This window comes from Tupaia chinensis, unplaced genomic scaffold (genome assembly GCF_000334495.1).
Source record: "Tupaia chinensis unplaced genomic scaffold, TupChi_1.0 Scaffold000418_1, whole genome shotgun sequence".
Taxonomy (NCBI): Eukaryota; Metazoa; Chordata; class Mammalia; order Scandentia; family Tupaiidae; genus Tupaia; species Tupaia belangeri.
Window position 1 is genome coordinate 675,451 of NW_006159923.1, and position 24,090 is coordinate 699,540.

A 24,090-nucleotide genomic window follows, 5' to 3' on the forward strand; every position below is an offset into this window, starting at 1 on the left:
GAGATTTATCTGAACGAAGTGTATTTTCTTCACAGAGAGTAGGGTAGAGGGCAGTAGAAAGAATCTTTAGGGAATGTTGTGACAATATTTTCTTTATAGCCTTTGTTATTTTTTAAAAGTTCAACTTTGGGATTAGATAATCTGTGTTTATAGGAGGAGTGTAAGATCCTTCTGGTATTTTATCCTTGAGAAAAGATAAAATATGACAAATGTAAGAAATATGACAACCAGTTGTAATTATAGACCTTGTGGAGGGTCAGGCCAATTTCGCAGAGCATAAAAGGAACTTTGAAATCTGGGTGTTTTGTACAACTTCTTTGTGAGCATTAACAAAGAGCAGTTTTCTCAAACAGTATTATCTGCTTTCCTAGCAGACAGCACGGGAAGAGGGGACGTTTTCTCCTTGTAGAAATTGATTTCACCAACAAGGAGTAGGATTTACAATCTCAGGGACAAGTGCTGGAAACTTAATGATTATTCAGAGGAGGAAGAGAGATTCAAATTTAACACTTACAATATAGAAAGAGACTAAAGAGTGCTTTTTAAATGTTTTTAAAAGAGCATTTTTAACAGACAAACTATGAGGCAGGTAATGTTTGACATTCACAGCGCCCCTCTCTGCTGCCAGGCAGTGACACGTCACCTTAAACTTAAATTTGCAGAAGATGCATGAGCTCTTTAGACCAGATTTCTTTTCCCAGTATGCACTACTCTGTAATAGCCATGTGAGAACTTTTGTTATTTATTAATAATGGTTGCAAATTACCCAGCGTTCCGTAAGTGTCATTGCTAAATATGAGCAGTTTCTTCCAGCATCGCTACACTACTATGTGTGTGTGTGTATAATTTTAATTGTTAAAGGGTGTGTGTGCTCAAGAGAAAGAGGTCTTCAGTAAGGTATGGCCAAATCACAGTCATTTCTCCTCCATTTTTCCATCCCATGAGGATTTGGGGCACAGATGCACACATCACCTAGAAGAATATTTGAGTCATTCAGAGGATCATGAAGAAGCTTTCAGAGAAATGTACTCAAGGCTCAAAAGGCAATGCAGGAGAACAAGGTGATCCCGGTGGCAAAAGCAGAGTGGTACTCAAGGCAGGCAATGCAGGAGAACAAGGTGATCCCGGTGGCAAAAGCAGAGTGGGAGGAACAGCCAGGGCACTGAGAGAGGTAAGAAGAGAGGCCCTCTGAAACTGCTGAAACTGGCCGTGGTCCATGTTCCTGAGGTGTTGCGCTCTTCTAGGTGTTTAGACAAACTCGTCTGGCTGAATTATGTGATAGACTCTTTTTATTTGGTGGCCAGCCAAGTGGCATGATGGTTAAGGTGCTGGATCCCACAGAGGGTTGAACTACTGCATGGTCAGAGTCCTTCACCAGGTGGCTTGAAAAACATGCCAGACGTGTGTGCGCAATCCTAAAATTCCAAGAAGAGAGTGGAGGAGAAGTGATTGTGGTGTGGCCATCCCCCTTAGGGGGAATGCTTTCTCACTTTCTGTCTGTCTCTGTCTCTCTCTCATGAGCACACATGTCCTAAAACAAAATTTAAAAAAGAATAATAATAGGGGTTGACAGGTGGCATAGCGGTTAAGATGCTGGACTCCCACATGGCTGACCGTGGCTCTAGTCCCAGTCCTGAAGACTTGCTTTCTCACTATCCCTTTCTCTCTTTCTCTTTCTCTAGTGAAATTAAAAAATAATAATAACAAATAAAATTAAATAAATGAATAATTCTTTAAAATAATAATAATATTTTTGTTTGGTAATGAATTCATCAATGCTGAGCCTAAAGAACATGGCAGGGGAACTTACAACCTTGCAGAGCTGCCATTACTTCCACAGGATGAGGGAAACCTATAGAGACTTTGTTCAAATTACAAGCTTCACTGGGAACAATATTGCATTATATTCTGCAAGTACGACTTTTTTAGTGAACCCAAGAGAGAGTTACAGTTGGCAGAAATAAAGAGGTACAAAGAGATTGCGTGTTTATGAGACAGGGATGGAAATGTCGGCAACCTCATGACCCAGGAACACTGGTCACTGTGTGGAAGGCGGGTACCACTGCATTTTCCCTCTGCAGCGATGAAACAGAGAACCATCACTTCTGCAAGACTGGGTAGTCTCCATCTTTGAAGACCAAGGAGAACTTAATATTCAGCTATTCTAATATTATACACATTGTCTCAAGGGAAGTCCTTGAAAGTTTGCCCTTGGTGCCTTGTGGTATGTGAACAAGCAATTTAAAACCTTTATGGCTTTTGTGTATATATATATATATATATATATATATATATATATATATATGATCATTTAGTCATTACTATGTGTCTTTGGGCTCTTAGTCAAAAGCACCTAGATACAGTCTTAAGTTTTGGTATCAATCATTGAAAGAGAACACTCTTTACCTTGTAAGTGAGATTCAATAGCTAACCCATAGAGTTCTGTAAAAGAATAAAGCAAATATCAAGCCACAAGATTTTCCTATTGTCAACGCCATTGATGATACCAATAAACTGAAGAACAAAAAAAGATGAGTGATTTTGCTCAGACTTTCTGTGTTGTGAGATGTCTCAAATAAGGACTTATTTCCTGATTTAAAAAATAAGCAAAATTTTGCTAGAGATTGAGAGAGGGATGGAAAATTATGATCTGGTTTTTAGAAATAAACTGGTGAAGTCCAAAGCAAGAGCAATAAGAAAATTGAATGCTTCTCATCGGATACTTTTTTTAGTTTTTTTTTTTTTTTTTTCCACCAAAGGGCACATGCAGGCACCAGAGAGAGAGAGAGAGAGGAAAAGTGAGAAATCACCCCCCAGGGAGGATGGCCCATGCTGCAATCCTTTCTCCATTCTCCTCTCAGATTTTGAGCCTGGGTGCACATGCACGCATGATATTCAAGTCACCAGCTCTGGGACTCGAACTGTGGTGGGCCATGTGGGAGTCCAGCACCTTAACCACTATACCACCTGCCGCCCCTAGCCCCACCCCCATCACTGGAAAATTTTAGCTATTGTTTCTATGTGGAATTCCTTGTAACAGCCATAGAAGTTGTAGAAAAACTCTGGGACTTAAGTGATGAGATCAAAGGCACAGTGGGTCCGGAACTGTCTAAGTAATTTTAAGACACTCCCAGGAACTTCCTAAAAATTGTCACAATGAAGAAATGGGTCGAGGGGTCAGCAGGTAGAATAGTGATTGTGGCGCTAGACTAGCACATGGCTAACCATGGTTCGCGTCTCAGACCCAGTGGCTTGAAACTCACACTTGGTGTGTGTGCATGTGTGCCCCAAATCCCAAAAAGGGGGGCAAGATGGAGGAAATGGAATTGTGAAGTGACTGTGCCTCATGGGAGGGTCCTTCTTGCACTTTCTCTCTTTCTCTCCAGCAAGCACATAAACCCTCTAGGAAAAAAAAAAAGAATTATTTCATTAACTTTTAAAATTTATTTATTTATTTTTAATTTGACCAGAGAAGGACGGGGGGGTGGGGGGTGGGTGGGGGTGGGTAAAGTGAGAGAGCAAGGTCCCAGGTCCAGGACTCGAACCATGGTTGGCCTTACGGGAGTCCAGTGCCCCTAGCCATCATGCCACCTGCTGCTCCCTGCCTAGAAAATTTTAAAAAGAGAGAGAGAGAGAACATATTTGATGAAGGAGGGAAAGTCTGCCACCTGTACAAGACACATAGAAAGCAAAAAAATTTTACTAGTTCATTTTGAGAATATACTACATATCCTGAGTTCAACTGTATTTTCTCTGATCTATCAATCCCTTCTCCTTTATTTAATTCAGATTTCTTTTTTCACTTGTTTTAATATATCTTGATATGTACACATGCATATATAGAGAACATATATTTAACCAAACAATGACTGAAGGATAACATTATTTAAACTTAAAAGTTTTAACGTTTAAAACATAAGATATCTTACCAAGCAATGTTTTAAGACCATGTATGTCATAATTTAATTTGTATATTTCCTTAAGTGACTAGAAGAACAAACTCATTTTTGTCAATAATACTGTCAGACTAAAAAGAAAGTCTGAAGCAAAGTAAGCAAAGCAAAAGAATTCCTTTGGACCAGAGCTAAGACACCACAAAAGCCAAGTTGTCTCAATTAATGTGTACCAGAGCCTTACAGATTTTAGGATAATTTTAAAGACAAAAGTCATGAATAGAAGGAGAAAGGGGCCAGCAGGTGGTATAGTTATTAAGGCACTGGACTCCCATGTGGCCCATCACCATTCAAGTCCCAGACCAGGTGGCTTGAAACTCATACGGGGCTCGTGTGCACGCATGCCCAAAATCCCAAGGAGAGAATGGCAGAGAAGGGATTGTGGTGTGGCCATCCCCTCCAGGTGTGATTTCTTGTTTTCTGTCTGTGTCTCTCTGGTCAGTACATGTGCCCTATAGCAAAAATTCTTAAAAAAGAAGAGTATTAGCAAGGAGTTTTATATAGCAAAATCATCTGAATTCTATGACCATGGGGCCATTCTACTAGTCACTTTGTTTAACTTTAAGCAATATGTGGAGACAGTGACTCTTGATGGTAAAGTAACATATTGAGCAATAAGGATGTTGAACAAAAAAGTTCAATGAGTCTATGTAGTATCTAGAGCAATTTCAGGTGCATTCCTAAACAGCCACAAGATGTGCATATGTTTTATTTCCTTGTAGCACTGACTCAGTCTGGAATCTCTTGGTTTCAGGAAACACTCATCTATTTTTTTAATCTACCAGCTTCCTTAAAGTTTCAGTTTAGGGACCAGCAGATGGCATAATGGTTACGTCACTGGACTCCCAAGTAGTCAACAGTGGTTCAAGTCCCGGACCTGGTGGCTTAAAATTCATGCTGGGTGCGTGTGCATGCGTGCCCAAAGTGCCAAGAGGAGAATGGAGGAGAAGGGATTGCATCATGACAGTCCCCCTTGGGGGGGGGTGTTATTTTTCATTTTCTGTCTCCCTCTGTCTCTCCAGTGAGCACACATGCCCTATAGAAAACATCTCTCAAAAAAAAAAAAGTTTCAATTTAGTGATATTGCTTTTAGCATGAGTGATTCCATTTTGGTTTGGTTTGTTAGAGCTTAAAGCTGTTTTTAAAATGAGGACTATGTGGGAACCAGCAGTTAGTGTAAAGGCTATGTCGCTGGACTCCCACGTAGTCGACCGCGGTTTGCGTCCCGGACCCGGTGGCTTAAAACTCACGCCGGGCGCGTGTGCGTGCGTGCCCAGGATCCCGAGAGGAGAATGGAGGAGAAGGGATTGCGTCGTGACCATCCCCCCTGGGGGGTGAGTTCTTGCTTTCTGACTCTAATGTCTCTCTCTGTCTGTCTGGCGAGCGCACGCGCCCTATAGTGAAAATCTCTCCAAAAAAAAAAAAAAAAAATTTAGAAAAAAAAATGAGGACTATGTGGTAACTACAGACTTTATTTTTCCTCTACCTCTCCAAATTAGTTTCTTTAGAAGTATCAAGAAAAATGAAGATTTCTACCCAATTGAATTCTTCTAAAGATCTTAAATCAATGAGATTTAGAAAACATATTTAAGTTCACTAGATTATTTTTAAAAGATTTTTGCCATAGGGCACACATGCTCACCAGTGAGAGAGAAAGGGAAAGTGAGAAATCACCCCCTAGGGAGGATGGCCACAGTGCGATCCTGTCTCCTCCATTTTTCTCCTAGGATTCTGGGCATGCACACACATGTGCCAGACATAATTTTCAAGACACCAGGTCCAGGACTTGAACCATAGTCAGCCATGTGGGAGTCCAGCGCCTTAACTACCATGCCTCCTGCATGGCTCCTTTAAAGGGCAGTGAAATCACAATTCATTAAAACAATTTAAGAACATCATAAAACTGAACCCACATAATGTAAATGGGGAAACTATCAATCCACATAAATGGAATATTATCTGAGGTTTACAAGAACCACATTTATAGACACTGTATGTTTAAATTATGACTCAACTTAATAGAAGACCTAAGTTTATATTTACATACTTTTAAATATTACAGTGAATAAAAACTTAATCTGATCTAAAACCAAGCATAAGGAATTTAAGTATTTACATTAACAACTTTGTAAACTAATAAATAAATTAGGAGCCTTGGGGAAACTAAAAATTGCATGTATTTTTATTTCCCACTGAGGTCAATTCAGGGAGAATAAGTATAGACTTCTTTTAACCCAAATGTCATTAAAAAATAAAAATGTTTTTCCTTCTTTGGAGTACTAATGGGAACTAGATATAACTATAAAATCTTTCTCTCAACCAGGTAATAGTACACATTACAGAGGAGTTTCATAAGCCTTTTTGTGGTTGTTCATTATAAGCCTAAAGTTAATCTGCATTTCTTTTGTTCCTCATTTGGAATACTCAGCACCGAAGTCATTTAACTAAAATTAGATTTTCCCTTTCTCATCCAAAACATTTTTTGAGTGAAAAATATTTATTTTAGAAAATAACAACACCATTAAAATGACTTTTAAGATCTTCATTATTTGGGCAGAATTCTTTATACATTTTATATTTATATTCACAGGATATTTTACTTTATTCCTGAAAGAGTATATTTCTTTTGACCAGAAAACAATTAAACAATCAGTACTTAAGTTTTTCCACTTGCCAAAAACCTTTTCCAGTTGAAAAACACAGTTCTTTAATATATTTGAAGTTTTTGCCCATGTTACAAGATTTATTCGATGGTTAAATTCTTTAAGCACTTGTCGCTTTATACCAGACTCGAGAATTTTTTCTTGAAGTGCTAGCAAGTTTTAAGTATTGGAAGTTTGGGTTTCATTTCATTTCTTTATTGTTCCCTAAGAGTTAATAAATCTTCACACCCTTTCCAATAACCTCCACAGGCAGGCTAGCCTATAGTTGAAGTATCTTTTTTTTTTTTTTTTTTTTTTATTTTTTTAGAGGCTAGAGAGTGTGTGTGCACTCACAAGAGAAAGACGGAGAGACAGAGAAAGTACCTCCCCCCTTGGAGTCTGGTCATGCAGCAATCTTTTCTCCATTTCTCTGTCCTTTGGAGATTTGGGGCATGCATACACATGTGCCTGGTGTGTATTACAAGCCGCTGGTCTGGGACTTGAACGGCACTGTTGGCCATGTTAAATCCAGTCCCTTAGTCCCACACCAAGAGTTGGCCCGAGACATCCTTTAAAGGAAATTCTCTTACTTTTCCAGTTAGTTTGTCATAGGATGGGAGTGTTGAGTTGCGTTGTGTAAAATCCTTGGTTCTTTGGGTCCAGATCACTAAAATTAGAGACCTGTCCCTAGGTGCAAAATAAAACCACAACCACAACAAAAGTAGGTAGAAAAGAGCATTTAATAGGGAAGAAAGATTTTAGAAAAGAAGTACACCCAAAAGACTTTTGGGCGGGCAGGTTGCTAGGTAGCAACCATTTGGAACTGGTTTAGGTGTTATTTTTATTACCAGAGCTGATAATGAATATTTAACAATGGGAGGTCTGTCATACTATCAGTGTTCTTTGAATTCAAAGGCTTCTTCCTGCACTTGAAGAACTCTTGAAGAACTTGATTACCTCACTACACATACCCAGTGTGAGCCATGATGCTAGGAGCATCCTTATTAGGATGAACTGCCCAATTAGTTTATCGCCCCATTGGGAATCAGGGTGTTGACCAAAATGTCTGGTTGGGTCTTTTTATATTTATGAGGGATGAGAAGAAGGAACTTTTAAATCATCTCTATGTGTCTTCCTTAGGTACCAAGGAAGAAAAATGGTATTTGCCTTGTCTTCCGGGTGCCAGGAGCGGGGTGGGAAGAAGGCATTTTCATGAAGGGTCTGGTTGTAACTCCTGATAAATTGTGATTGATGTGACCTGTGTCCTGCTATTCTCTTAGGGCGGCCCGCTCATTACTAGCTACCTGCCGATCACAATTTCATATCCGTATCAACATTCAGGGAACTGATGGCTTTTGCAACTGTGCTCAAGTAGCATCAGAAAGATGGACAATCTAGTAGGATTACAGAATCCTCTTTGATTCTCCACTCCCTGTCTCTCAATTCTCATGGACTCACGTGCAGTTAAATGTTTCATAATAAAAAACAATAATAGAAGAAACTGTAAATTCTTGGGCAAGCTGGAAACTGTATAGCAACCCGTTCTTTCCAAAGAAAAGGAAGATAAACTTCTATTCAGAAAATACACTTTCCTATGACTCTAAACCTGACCTCCAGGGGGCAGCAGTTCCCTGACACTGAGGACAGGCACCATTTCAAGTTAAGGATTTTGTCTCTGGGTACCCAAGGTAGTGGAGGCACATTCTCATGAAGTAAGAAAACTCATTTACCTGGAACGAGGCTAAATTCTACACTAATCAACACTCAAACCTAGAAACAGTTATCTCAGGAGGAGAAAGACAGGGGTTCCTCCTCTGAGACCACTGCTGATGGCTTCTCAAATAAAACTCCTTGCATATTGTGAACATACATCAGTAAGAGCCATGCATTCACAACGGCAACCGCAGCATTTAAAAACTGTTCCTAATGACTTTATAGATTCCTGGGGAAAGAGCTCTTCAGAAGTGCCCCGAATAAGAAATAAATTAAAGCTCCAAATCCACTGCCAGTCTATCATAGCATTATTCATTATTTTAAATGATTCAAGTTTCTCAAAAATAACAAACATGGGGCCGGCAGGTGGCATGGTGGTTAAGGATGCTGGACTCCTACGTGGCCGACCGAGGCCCCAGTCCTAGACCTGGCAGCATGTTTTCTCACTTTTTCTGTCTCTGTCTCTCCCGGTCTGGCTCTTGGTCTGTCCCTCTCTGGTCAGATTTAAAATAAATAAATTAAGTTAAATAAAATAATTTTTAAAATAATAATGAACAGAAAATTACTTTGTTTCCTTCATTCCTGTAGAAAATGAGGAAATACCATAATCTCCTTCCCGTATAACCAAGAAAAACCACAGTATTCATATCATTAATACAATAGAGTTTAGATATTATAAAGGAAGCTTTCAAATTTTAATAGAGTCAAAAACAGAAGGACATAGGAATCAGTTTCAAGAGTATCTACTGGCCAAAGTTATGACAATATAAGCATCGGGAAGGATACTGATGTTTCAGGTACTCCAGCAAAGCTAAAGTAATTCCACTGTAGCCTGATTAAACTGTGTAACTCTGGGCTAAATACAAAACCAATTACTTGTGGAAAGTGAAAAGTTAAAAATAGTAGGTGGATGGAGATAGAAACCGAAATCTAAAGAATGATTTTCTCAGGGATTTTCTCCTCTTTCATTTTCCAGTTTTCTGTTTTTGTTTTTGAGAGAGATTTTTGCTATAGGGAATGTGCGCTTGTCGGAAAGACAGAGAGAGATAAAGAGACAGAAAGTGAGAAATCTCCCACCAGGGAGGAATGGCCATGCTGCAATCCCTTCTTCTCCATTCTCCTCTCAGGATTTTGGGCAGGCATGCGCAGGTGCCTGAAGTGAGTTTTAAGCCGTGGGGTCCAGGACTCGAACCATGGTCAACTACGTGTTGCAATCATTGCACCATCTGCAGGGCCCCCCTCCCTACCTTCCAGTTTTGACCTAAGGCAGCCACAGTGCAGAGTTGGACAGTGGGTGCAAATAGCTCAGGACAGATTCTGACTACTCTTCCTAGACTAAGATGCTTTCTGAGAGGCCTAGAAGAGCAACATCTACAAACATTAATCTGTCTGTCATGGACTGCATTGGTCTAGTGATTGTGGGAACTCCTTATGTCCTGATCCTGGCAGGGAATCACAATAAAAATAGCAAGGCAAGGCCTTCCAAGTCTCTTTAGACAAAGCTTTGTATGTTTAACCAATACTAACCTAAGAATTTCTAAACCCATCTATAACCTACAAACCCTCACTTCTAGATATCCTGCTTTTTTGAGCCAGGCCAATAAAGAGATTCCTTATACTGATTCACAACTTTGTCTGTGCCACCTGCTCTTAGAACTAAACAAAAGAACTGCTACACCCAAAAACCCTGGGAAGCACTTTTGTGCTTTTCTGGGCATGGTCTCTCAAAAATCATGCTTACGATAAACCATGTTAATTATTATTTCTACAGAGCTTGATTATTTTCATTGTTACAGCAAAACCTTCAGAAAAAGTTCTTTCTGGCCAGAGGACCAGAACAATGGGTCCCTGTGAGTCAGAGAATGTGTCCATGTAGAACAGGGTGCTCCACTTTCTCTCTTTTCTCCTTCCTTTTCCACCCCTGAGGACAGCCCCAGTTGTGAAGCTGTGGTGTCTTCATGGTAACAAAGGTACACGCACCTAAAACCCTGATTTTAAAAACTCATCTGCCTAGACAAAAGATCCATGAGAGAGAGAGGATTGTGTGAGCCCATAAGTGTAGGGGAAATCACCTTTATTTTTCTCTTGATGTTTTGCCTCAAAGGTTGCGTAAGTTGCACATTTTACTAAGTACAGTAGGATGGATAGCTGAAACTCCAAGAGTATCTCATCTTTCTAACCAGAAGACAGTCAAAAGGAGAGCTTTAAAACAGATATTATAAGGAGAAGTCCTAGAGGGGAGGGAACTGCACATGAAGACCCACATGTTATGTATATATAAGCATAAATCCCAGGCATCCCCCAAGCTGAACATGTACAGAAGAAACCAAAAGCAGAATAACTATAGTTTTGAAACTACCAACTTCTAGATTAGTACAAGTGAAATACACATATAGTACCAATGCAAAGCACGATAGCAAAGGCTTTGAAAATGGTACTGACATTCAACCCACCACTCACAAAAGCTAAGACACGATGCACATTCTGAACCTAACTATTAATAGTTTGATTGCCTGTTAAGACATAAAAAGACCCAGTATTCTTCAGGCATGTTAACAGGACCCAGACTCTTACAACATGATAATTAAATGCCTACAATATAATCCAAAATGACAAGACATAACAAATAGCCAGGGATATATGACCTATTCTCAAAGGAAAATACAATCAGCAGATGGCAACCCTCGATTATTCAGATGTTGGAATTCTCAGGAAAATACTTTAGAGTAGATGTTATAACCAGGCCTCATGAATTAAATTCTCAAAATGATTGGAAAGATGAAAGTTCTCGGCTGAGAAATAGTAACTGCGTTCTAAAATGAAAATGTAGAAGTGAGAAACAAGGCAAGGGCCGTGTTGCAGTGGTACCGTGCTGCTCAAGAGAAGCCAGATCCTATATGGCAACCACAGTTTGAATTCCTAGCCCCGTGAGCCTGAAACATGCCAGGCATGTGCCAGGGTGCAGAAGATCTGATTAGCTGAGGACTGGAGAAAAGATTCTGTGCACAGACCCTAGGGGTGGTGTGCATCTCTCTCTTTGGCGCTTTTTTCTCTTGCATATATATGCAAGCCCGGTATCAGGAATAAAGAACAAAACATTAGTGAAGGGAATTTTTTCAAAGCATTCTTTTATTTAACTTTATTTTTAAAATGAAAAGTAAACTTTCTGAAATTTTAAAATCCTGGATAAGCTCAATAGCAGAATGGAAAGGTCAGAAGAAAGGGTCGAAGAATTTAAAGATATATTCATGAAAATGATCCAATTCGAAAAGGAGACAAATAAGACTAAAAACCTGAGCAGAGCCTCAGGAACCTGTGGGATGGTAGCCAAAGGTCTAACAATCCTGTGATTGGATTTGTATCAGAAGAAGAAAAAGAGGTTAACACAGAAAAAATACATTTTTAAATGGCCAAATGCTTCCTCAATTTATGAATTTAAAAACTTCAAATTTAAGAAATAAATTCACAAATGATATGACGTCTACATAGAAAAAAACAAATGAGTCTACAAGATAACATAGGAAAGTTATATACTGAAGAATTGAATTTTAAACGATGACTTTAACAAGAGTACCCTTGACAATGGAACCAAAAGAAGAGTGAAAACCTGAATAAATGAAGACACTCAGTATCTTTCAGATATTAAAGTAATTTCAGTGTAGTTTTCATCAAAATCTTAGCAGGATCTTTTACAGATACAAGAAAATTGTGTCTAAAATCCATATGGAAAGAAAGAGGAGTTAAAATAACCAAAACAATTTTTAAAAACAAAAATAAAGTTAGAGGACTAGCACTATCTAATTTATTTTTTTTTAAAGAATTATTTATTTAATTTTATTTATTATTATTTTTAAAATTTTGCCTACAAGGCACACATGCTCACCAGAGAAAGACAGAGACAGAAAAAGAGGAAAACTGAGAATCCACAGCACCAAGTCTGGGACTCAAACCACTGTGGGCCATGTAAGGAGTCCAGCGCTTTAACCACCATGCCACCTGCTGGCCCCCCCCTAATTTGTTTTGTTTTGTTTTGTTTTGGAGAGGTTTTTGCTATAGGCACGGGCGCTCGCCAGGATGACAGAGAGAAACAGAGAGACAGCGAGAAATCACCTCCCGGGGGCGTGGCCACATCGCAATCCCTTCTCCATTCTCCTTTCGGGATCTTGGACACATGCGCACAGGAGCCCAGCGTGAGTTTAAGTCACCGGACGGGATTCAAACTGCGGTCGGCTACTTGGGAGTCCAACTGCTGGTCCCATGCTGCCCTAATTTCAAGAGTTAATATAATGCTGTGGTAGCAAAGACAATGTAGTGTTGGCAAAAAGAAACACAAATAAATCAATGGAACAAAATGCAGTCTGGAAATAAACCCACAGAAATATGGTTAATTGACTTTTAAGAAAGGTGAAAGGACAATTCAATGGAAAAGGGACAGTCCTTTCAACAAATGGTGCTAGAACAATTGGATGTCTGACAATTGGAGGTCTGTATGCTAAGAAAAAAGAGAGAAAAGAAGGGAGGAAGGAAGGAAGGAAGAGACTCAACCCACACTCTACACTTTAAGTAAAATGGACCATAAACATAAATGCAAACTATAAAACATATTTAAAAATATTTTTAAAAATTTGTGTGGGGCCAGCAGGTGGCGTGGTATTTAAGGTGCTGAGTCTGGATTTGGCAACTTGAAAATCACACCAGGTATGTGTGCGTGCATGCCTGAAATCCCAGGAGGAGACCGGAGAAGGAGGGTTTGCAGTGTGGTCATCCCCCCAGGGGGTGATTTCTCACTTTCCCTCTCACTATCTCTGTCTGCCTCACACACGCACCCATGGCTAAAACCTTCCTTTTTTTTTCTTTCTTTCTTTTTTTTTTTTTTTGAGAGGTTTTCCCTATAGGGCGTGTGCGCTCGCCAGACAGACAGAGAGAGACATAGAGACAGAAAGCGAGAAATCACCCCCCAGGGGGGATGGTCACGCCGCAATCTCTTCTCCTCCATTCTCCTCTCAGGATCTTGGGCACACACGCACACGCGCCTGGCGTGAGTTCTAAGCCACTGGGTCTGGGACGCGAACCGCGGTGGACTACGTGGGAATCCAGCGACATAGCCATTATGCTAACTGCTGGTTCCTGCAAAAACCTTATTTAAAATATAATAAAATAAGTTTGTGACTTTCAGTTAAGCAAAGATTTCTTTCACTCCCTGAAATCTTTTCCCCAGATTTTCTCACTGAGAGAGAAACTGAGACCTTCTACCAACACCCAACACCAACTTGTCAGCCATGTAGAAGAACCTATGATGACGGTAGCCCGAGTTGACACCGAATGGCACCCTCATGAGATACCCATAGCCAGAATCACCTAGCCAAGCAACTCCTGAAGTCCTGACCCACGGAAACTGTAAAAGATAATGAGCATCTACTATAATTTTAAGTCGCCAAGCTATTGGGGCTGGTTATTAATAGATAATTAATATGTTTATCATGCCCTGAGTGTCAGTGTCTCAGGTTAGTAAGTCACAGACTCACTAAGAAGGTGCTCCCTAACGGTTCACTCCTGTAGTTTCAACAGAGGAATTAGGGAAGAATCTTTAGCATCTAGCAACAAGACAGAGGTGAAGGCAGTGCCAAAGCTCTTATGACTACTCTTGGGAACTTACTATAGCCTCTGTAATCTAATAGACAGACAACAGTATCTTTGGCCATGTATTGAACACATATTGTGATTAATCCTCTTGATGATATGGCTATTTTTATCTTTGTTTTCCATAAGAGGAAACTGTGACTCTGTAGTGAAATAATTGACTCACACATGGGTTAAATGTCACACAGGTTAAGGGACAAGCACATTTTTCTTTTGAGAGGTCTTTGCTGTAGGGCACGTGTGCTCGCCAGAAAAACAGAGAGAGACAGGGAGACAGAAAGTGAAAAATCACCACCCAGGGGAGATGGCCATGCCGCAATCCCTTCTCCTCCAGGGATCTTGGGCATACACACACATGTGCCCAGTGTAAGTTTAAGCCACTGGGTCTGGGACTTGAGCCGTGGTCGACTACATGGGAGTCCAGCGACATACCCATTATGCCAATGGCTGGTCCCAGGACAAGCACTTTTGACTCCTCAGAGGGCAGACCAGGACCATGAGTACAGAAGGGACTATCTCCAAGAGGCAAAGTCCAATAAACAGAAATTGAAGGTAAAAGGGGTAAGTGATTAATGGAATAAAGGCCCAGAAGAAGCAAAAGTTCATGCTGTTAAGAAGTTAACAGGCTTAGATAAAAAGAAGACATTGTCTTTCCAAAAAAAGCAACACTGCCTTAGACAAAAAAGAGGATATTCTCTTTTAAAGATGATGAGTATTTCACAGAGTGTCTGTAACAGTGATGAAGAACAAAAACTCTAATGTCAGATTGACTTGGGTCTGAATCCTGATTGTCATATATTAATCAAGGAGTGGCAGTCATTCATCTGGTTTAAATGCTTAAGTCTGCATTGACTTATGCTTTGGTAATTCTCTGATTTATGAGACAAAATGAGAGAATTCATTTCCCTTGGGGGTGACCAGGTGGTGTGGTGGCTAAGGTTCTGGATTCCTACAAGGCCAACCAAGTCCCAGACCTGAAGGCTTGAAAACCACAACAAATAAATAGGTAAATAAAGAAAGTAAAAAATAAAAAAGAACGCATCTCCCTCTCTGAAGATGAGAAAGCCACCATTTGCTCTCCAGTCCCTCTAGGGCCAGCCAGTTTATGTTTTTTTCTGTCAAGATCCAGGATTTTGAGTACGCACAAACACGTATCTAGCATGAGTTTCAAGCCACTGAGTCTGGGACTCAAACTAGAGTCAGCCATGTTGGAGTCCAGGAACGTGAATTCAAGGGCAAGACAAGCTGGAATATTTTATAAAAGCTAAGTGTCACAATTCATGAAGAAATTGCAAAGTTCATAAAAATTGATGTACCATAAATAAACCAACGAGATAAACAGTTCACATAAAAACTACTAGAAATATAAGAACTTGATTAAGTGCTTTATCACAGTTGGCAGGATTTCAATATAGTTCTCTGCATATTTTATATTCCAAGTAAGTAGAAAATAAATAAGAATATTAGGATATTAGGAGAGTTAAAAAACTTAACTTCATAGAGGACTTTTATCCCAGATCATATTTTAAAAACCACATTCTTAGGTTAAAAAGAACCCATTACTGGATTTGCAAAGCTACAGCCTCTCAAATCTCAGTTTTTGACCATCGTCCATTAAGACCAGAAATCAACCACAGGAAAAAAAAAGTGACCAAAAATATAATAGAATAAATCAGCTGGAAACTTGTCCAGAGCAAAAACACTAGGCACCTCCTCCCTCTCAGGATGTGTTTGTACTTCTGTGGCCCAGAAGGTCCGTGGGCTCGAGGTTATGTGATTCTTTCCGCAGGGGTTGAGACAGGGTGAAAATGAAGACTAAGAGAAACAAAACAGATGGATCTAGGTGACAGGTGGATCCAAAGTTGGCTCTGTAAATTGGGTGTTCAGAGACGTTCCTGTGATCTTTCCAGTGTGCTTGTATCAGAAGAAACATTCCCATTGCATTTCACCTGTTCTGAGAAGTCATTTTTTAAAATCATATCAAGCCCTGTTCTAAGAATCCTCTCTCCATCCTGCCTTTGAGTCATTCTTCTCTTGACCTCAGTGTTCTCATTTATAAAATCAGTTTGATCTACTTAATTCCAAAGATGCTGATTGTAACAGTCTCCAGGGTATTATGTATAGTACAAAAATATGCTCATTCAGTATTTATTAAAATATTCTTGGGAACCAGCAGTTAGCGTACTGGCTATGTCATTGGACTCCCACGTAGTCGACCACGGTTCGAGTCCCAGACCCGGTGGCTTAAAACTCACGCCAGGCACGTGTGCGTGCGTTCCCAAGATCCTGAGAGGAGAATGGAGGAGAAGGGATTGCGGCGTGACCATCCCCCCAGGGAGTGATTTCTCGCTTTCTGTCTCTCTGTCTCTCTCTGTCTGGCTGGCGAGAGCACGCGCCCAATAGCGAAAACCTCTCCAAAAAAAAAAAAAATTCTTTTCTGAGTCCCCTAAGCTTAAGCCATTGGCCTTGGGAAGACGGTAAAGAGAAAGGCAGTTTCTGCCCACAAGGAGTTCTGTAGTTGATCCCAAGGCAGTGTGGTGAGTGCTAGAATAGAGTGGTAAGCTTTATAAGAAATATTCCCATGGCAGATGGGGACTGGGGATTATGAAAGACTTCCTGGTATATGAACCCTTCCCTTCCATTCTTCTGTCTCCTCTCAGAGTACCTAGACCAGGGCTCTGAGTGGTGACTAATCTCTGAGTGCAACTGGCCGAAAGACCAGCGTTCCTTTATTCCTCTCTTGGCATCATCACTCATGACTCACCCCTGGACCCCGCCCCATGGAGGCAAATAAAAACCCGAGTCCAGAGCCCTGTTGCAGAATGTTCTGGACTCCTGGATTTGCCACATCCTTCTTAAAGATCATGAAATTATTGCTCCTGACTCTTACTCTATTTTTCATCCTGTTGCAGATGTTCCCAGGTAAACAACCAAGGAAGCAGGGCAAGAGAGCTAAGGCGGGGATCTGTCCACAGGAGGTTTTACTGTCTTTCCATCCATCCATAGTTTGCAGGTGTGTTTGAAACCTTGACTTCATTGGCATGCTTTCCTCCCAGGACAAATTTGAAGCCCACTATGGAAAATATGTGTCTGGCTAAAATCCTTAGAGCCTGGAGGAAGGCAGAATGTTTTCTGAAAAGTCCCTTTTATATTCAGCTGTAGCCTCAGTATCCAAAATTGCCCTTGGTATTTTGTACCAATTAATGTTCCCATGACCCAACTAAGGAGGCTGCTTGACTTCATCTGTAGTTTCTATCTGTACCAGATCACAAGTTCTGAAGTCTTTCTTAGACATTAAGTTCTATTATTGCTTCATGCAAACTCCCCGTTCTCTTATTCTGGGATTATAGTATCTGCAGAGCAGTCATGCAGAAGAAAGTTCAGGCCTTTCTGCCTCTTTCCAACCACTAATTCTCTGATTTTGTTAATGATTCATAATAAGATTTCACAAATGGCCACAGCTTTGAAACTAGTGTTTAGTAAGGCCTAATAATTTCTGGCAAGGTATTGTTCTCTTCTTCTGTTTGATATTTGAACAGGGAAGGAAAAGAACTTTAAATTTAGAATTTTTTAGACTCTTATTTATTTCTTTATTTTCGGGGGAAAGTATGGCCATAGCTGAGGCTCCATCCACTCTTAGGTACATGGGCCAGATGAAGACTGAGCCCAGACTGTATGTTTCTCTTCAGGACTCTTACGGGCAAACGTCTGCAGTTTCTTCCACATGCCTTTATTAATTCCTTAAAACTCTTCCAAGTTGTCTGTGGACAGCATCAGCTTGTACTCTTCCGCTGATAGGCCACTGAAGCTGGTGTCTCTGGGGTGAGGGTATTAGTGTTTTCAGTAGTTTGAATGGAGTTGTGCTAAGCTCTGGTACATCTGATCACAGACCTCAGGCTCTGAAATCTCGTTGTTTTCTCCCTCCCGAAAGACCTGTGCTACCTGCTCTCGCGGGTAAGTGACCAAGTCCCGTCCCCGTTTGGTCTTATCCATGGGCCATTCCTCACAGAGCTTAAGAAATCATCAGTAGTGGGTGGCTGCCATTTTGGTCACTCTGAACTTAGAATTTTATACTCATTCACAGTGCTTTTTAAATAGAGGGGTATATGGGGCCAATAGATGATGTGGCGATTAAGGTGCTGGACTTCCACATGGCTGACCACAATTTGAGTCCTGGATCCGGCAGCTTGCTTTCTCATTTTTTTCTCTCTCTCTGGTGGGCACATGTGCCCTATAGCAACATTTTAAAAATAATAATAATTACTATAGTAAATAAAAATAAATAATAATTCTTTTTTAAAATGAAATTAAATATTGGAGCATAACAAAAAATTTCTCAAGTATAGATGGTCTCAGGATGTTTTCCACATAAAGACCCACTTTGAAAACACTTGGCGTGCCAGCCCTGAGGCCTAGTGATTAAGGGAGCCAGATCCTATATGGTCAACCACAGTTCTGATCCCAGCATCAGTGGCTTGAAAATCATACTGAGCGCATTTTTTAGTGTAGCCAAAATTCCTGCAGGATAGAAAAATGGAAGAGAAGAGATGTCCACACCATATTGTTAACTGGTCTCTCCCTCTCCTTCTCCCTCTCTCTCTCTCTCTCTCTGTCTCTCCATCTCCCTGATGAGCACATACACCCTCTAGCAACTAAAAAAGAAAAGAAAGAAAGAAAGAAAGAAAGAAAGAAAGAAAGAAAGAAAGAAAGACAGACTTTAGAGGAAGAGCTCAAATAAAAATAGAAACCGATTTAGTAAGATGTTGGAAATGATTTGAAAGGTAAGAATCATGGACTTCCTGTCATATTTATAGTTCACTAAAGAAACTAAGCTAGAGGGGCCGGCAGGTGGCGTAGTGGTTAAGGGCGCTGGATTCCCACATGGCCAACCATGGTTCGAGTTCCAGTCCTGGAGACTTGCTTTCTCACTTTCCCTCTCTCTCTCTCTCTCACTCTGTCTCTCTCTGGTCAAATTAAAATAAATAAATAAAGTTAAAGAAAATAATTCTAAAGAAAAAACTAAAAAACTAGGCTAGAGAGAGAGGTGTATCCCATAATTACCCACAAGTTTTAGATCATCAACATGGTTAGGAAACGGATGGCCAAAGTTCAGTGAAAAGAAACCCAAGGAATGTGAGAGTACTGCGGAACTACTTGTCTTGTTTAGGGGTAAGATATCGCGGCTGATATGTTTACAAGTCAGTAAAGGTAGGTTATTATAAACCTGGGCTTTATAAGATAGTTTATAGCATAAGAATAAAAGTAAAATGAGTACATTTTAAACCAAGTAAGAAAACCCTTAGCTATATGTTTGAAAATAGTAAGTAAGCAAAAATAAAGATTATAATAAATATTGGGTTGTCGGGAAAGTCATGACACATTTTTGCCTAGAAAAATACATTATGACATTTCTGACACCCTAATAGAAAATATAAAAATAACATAGCAGAAATAAGTCCAATTGTAAATTTAATATACCATACATTAAATATAAAATATACAATAAATCAAAATGGATTAAACTTACTAAATAAAGGCTTATATTCTCAAATGAGATAAATAAAGTTTAAACAACATATTGTCTAAAAGACATCCATCTGATGTAAAAAGATATGGAAGCATTAAAATGATAAAGTACCATGGTAGGCAAATACAACAGGCCCTCTGCATCTGCGGGTGTCACAGCCATGGTTTCACACAATTGCAGATCGAAAATATTCAAAAATACAATAAAACAATATAAATTTTTAAAAACACTAACAACTGGGATCAGCAGACGGCATAATGGTTATGTTGCTGGACTCCTATGTAGGCATCTGCGATTCAAGTCCTGGACTAGTGGCTTAAAACTCAATGCCAGGCACATGTGTGCGCATGCCCAAAATCCCAAGAGGAGAATGGAAGAAATGGGATTGTGACATGGCCATCCTGCCTGGGGAGTGATTTCTCACTTTCTTTCCGTCTGTCTCTCTCTGTCTTCCTAGCGAGTGCACATGTTGTATAGCAAAATTCTCTCCAAAACAAAAACAAAAACAAAATGATAACAACTATTTGCATAGTATTTACATTACATTAGGAATTATGAGCGATCTAGAGATGACTTAAAGTATATGGAAGGATGTACATAGTTTATATGCAAACACTACACCATTTTATAGAACAGACTTGAGCATTTGCAGATTTTGGTATCTGCAGGGAGTCCTGGAACCGATCTGCTGTGGATACCTAAGGACAATGGTATAAACTTAAAGAAAGCTGGAGTAGCAGTCATAATCTATGACTGAGAAAAATTCAGGCACTCACATAATAATTGACCAAGAGGTGATGGTGCCCCCCAAAATAAAAACTGTCAATTTCCTGTATTCTATCCCATGAGTCTTGGCAAATTCTATGTCTTAACCATGTTTTCTGGTTAAATAACCAAAAGGTTTCAAAAGCATTTCTCAAAAATAAAAGGAAGTAGATTTTCATCTACTTGTCAGGATGTTTTATACTTAAACTCTTTAAAATAGTTGCTGCCTCTTGGAAATTTATTCATGTGTAGCTATTCTGCCAAGAGGTGATAAACTTTATAATCTAATGGTTCTCAGTGTCATTCTCCCAACCAGCAGCATTAACATCACCTGGGAACCTGTTAGAAGTGCAACTTTTCAAGCCTCATCCCCAACCTCCTAAATCGAAACTCTGGGGGTGGGACCCAGCGGTCTGTGTTAAGGAGCCCACGGGGGGACTGTGGTGTATGCTGCAGTGTGAGGACCAGGAAAGAACCACTGTAGCTGTGCTCTGAGCTCTCCGGCCAAAATGCTGATTTTGTTCCATTGCCGCCGCAGAGCACTCAATGTTAAACCATTTTATTGAGGTACAAGTGATATACAAAAAGCTATACACATTTCAGGTATACAGCTTGATGAGTTTGGAGATAAGTACACATTTATGAAACTACCATCACAATCTATGCTATAAATCTAGCCATTACCTCCCAAAGCTTCCTCCTGCTTAGAGCCATTTTTTTTTTAAAAAGATTTTTGCCATTGGGCATGTGTGCTCACCAGAGTGAGGGAGAAAAAGAGATACAGAGAGACAGAGAGAGGGAAAGTGAGAAGTCATCCCCCAGAACGTTCAGCCATCACACTGCAATCCCTTCTCCATTCCCCTCCTGGGATTTTGGAAGCACACACACACAGGCACCTGGTGTGATTTCAAGCCTCCAGGTCTGGGACTCGAACCACGGTCAGCCATGTGGGAGTGTAGCACCTTAACCACCAAGCCACCTGCTGGCGCCATTATTTTTAAGACATTTTAAGTGACAACTGTGGACCCAGTCTGAGTTGAAATTCCTATACCTGTAGCCTGGCAAATGTAAGTAACTCACCTGAAGTGAAATGAATTTAGCCTACTTAGACAACTAATTTCATGTACTCACATAACTGCTAGCCAAGTAAGTCCGACTCCTGCTGGCTAACAGGTTTCTATGAGGTTGATAGATGCTTAGAAACACAGCATATTGGAAATGTTACTTTGTTTACATGATTTCTCTTAATGAACACAGAGCTGCTGTGAAAATGACTGATATAGTGGCTGTTATAACTAGGAGCATCCACATCCTGAATTAGTGATACTTCTTTACTCTTTTCAGTCCGCAGGGCACAAAAATCTTGCTGGATCTTGAAAGGACGCTGCAGGAAGGACTGTAAATCTGGGGAAGAAGTGAAAAAGCCATGTAAATATGGTGACTATTGCTGCATTCCCAGCAAGACAAATTCTCAACCACACAGACCACCCCAGGGACTTACCAGGAAACCCCAAATTTCAAATGATTATTTTAGAGACAATTCACAAAAATCCCCAGTAGTGATCATGAGAGACAAGAAGAATTTAGAGTGAAGCAGAAAACAAAGAAAACTTTTCAGATCAGAGATTGTTAACTCCTGTATCTTCCAAAGTCCATTAAAAACATACGACCTCCTGAGAGGAGAATGGAGGAGAAGGGACTGTGGCATGGCCGTGCCCTCTGGCGGTGATTCTCGTTTTCTGTTTCTGTCTTGCTGGTGAGCACACGAGCCCTATAGCAAAAATTGCTCTGTATAAATAAATAAAGAAAGAAAAGAAAAAAAAGAGGTAGAAGGAAATCCAGAAAATGTCCAGTGTTTTCCATGAAAATGTCTTCAAATAATTTTTTTTTTGAAACATCATGTCTCAAATTATTTCTCCCAAGAAAAACATGTTTCCATAGTAGGGAGCCTGCTTTGCTGATATTTAACAACCATGGCACTATTCTCTCCACCTAGGCTTCTTTCCCAGAAGCCTCTGAGAAAACCCCTGTTACATACTTGCCTCCTGATTCAACATAAGTATCTCCTTGACGGTTTTTCCCTCTTAGGACATTAAGAATTTTCCATATAAGATGGAAGCATCTCAGATAAGTGCTTCCTGCTTATTGCTACCATTGGCCCTAAGCTCTGAATGAGGGTGCGTGGGAGGTTTGCTCTGAGGAATCCGTCTGTTTCCTTTGCTTACAGACAAGACAACAAGGACAGTCTTATTGATTCACATGCTCCATGGGCTTGTTTTGTTGACCAAGCACTGATCATATTTGGCAATCCAAGGGCCTATGTAGGAGGTGGCTGAACCTCACATAGAGATGCTTGCCCTTCTGAGGATGTGGGTGTTAGGGGAGGAGGACACAGGAAAGAATAAGAAAAAACATGAAGCTCAAATAAATGTTCCAACATAAACTCCTAGAGAGGAAAGAGCTCAATGTCGGTTTTACACCCCTGTGTCCCCCTTACAAAGAGATCCATTCCCAAAGACCACTTGGCAGTCCTCAAGGACCCCATATTGGTTTAAATCTTTGTGCATCTCCAGTTCCTTGGAGACTCAACAAGGAGTGGAGGCTTATGTTCCTCTTCACGGTTTGAATGTGTGATAATCTTGTGTTTGGCAAATTGTAAGAAAAATATGTCTTAAATAGAAAGATCTTATAACAGCAGGTGGAGTTAAGCCCAGGAAGACTGGCAACAGTCTTGCAGAAAATGTTGGTGTCAATAGACTTCACGCAACCACGCTTTGTGACCAAATGATTATCAACTCCCTGGTCATATGATTCTCTCTAAATCATGTATGTTCTCTCTAAATTTTTCTCCCTGTTAGGGGATTTAACAATGACAATTAAACCTGAGTTTCAAGATAATAATCACTACTCAAACAGGTAGCACTCTGAAAAGAAAACAAAACGAAACAAAATTGTAACATAGAAACTACACCAATCAGCACTTTATAGGTAAGAAAATTGAGATGGATTAATTTAACTCATTTATTCAAGAAATATTTCCTAAACATTTATTATATTGAAATACACTGGTTGGCAATGGGGCAACAATGTCGAAGGTGACAGGCTTATTTCCTGATTTAATGAAGCATATTGGTTTTTAAAAAGTAGAAAATAAGTTTTATAAAATAAGTCCGTTGTGGTTGTTACTATAAATGAAACAAACAAAAAAAAAGAGACTCAGACCAATTATCGACTAGATGGTCACACCTTCATTGGATGGAGGATTCAAAGAAATCTCTTCTAAGAATGTGACATTCATGCTGAAGCCTGGAGGAAATAGCTATAATGAGAAATCACAGGAAGGTATCTTAGGAAAAGGATACAGAGAATAAGTGGCAGGTGGTATATTAAGATAATACAAATTAAATTGCAATGACAAACTCTAAAATCTCAGTGGCTTGACAAAAGCAGTTTATTTTTGTTTATACAAAGTCCAGTGTGGGCCGCACAGATCTCCTCCATCTTGCAGTCATAGCATGACTGAACTATGTGCTTGCTAAGATTACCATAACAAGAGGATTGAAAAATCTTGTAAAATGTCGTTCGGGGGACCAGCAGTTGGTGTAACGGCTGTCATTGGACTCCTATGTAGTCAACCGCAGTTCAAGGCCTGGAGCTGGTGGCTTCAACTCACGCCAGGTGCATGTGCATGTGTGCCCAGAATCCCAAGAGGAGAATGGAGGAGAAGGGATTGCGGCATGGCCATCCCCCCGGGGGGAGGGGGTGATTTCTTGCTTTCTGTCTCTCTGTCTCTCTCTGTCTTTCTGGTGAGCTCACACATCCTATAGCAAAAACCTCTCCCCCCCAAAAA

At 40.1% G+C, this 24,090-nt stretch overlaps 1 long non-coding RNA gene and 1 pseudogene across 1 annotated transcript; one reads left to right on the forward strand and one right to left on the reverse strand.

Moving 5' to 3' along the window:
- Positions 1-881: 881 nt before the first annotated feature.
- LOC102480441 (uncharacterized) lies at positions 882-13,694 on the forward strand. Its single transcript, XR_335445.1, has 3 exons — positions 882-1,061; positions 1,119-1,171; positions 13,527-13,694. It is a non-coding gene; the product is annotated as an uncharacterized LOC102480441 (long non-coding RNA).
- Positions 13,695-17,551: 3,857 nt separating this feature from the next.
- LOC102480735 (ubiquinol-cytochrome-c reductase complex assembly factor 2 pseudogene) lies at positions 17,552-17,992 on the reverse strand (annotated as a pseudogene).
- Between the last annotated feature and the right edge of the window lie 6,098 nt (positions 17,993-24,090).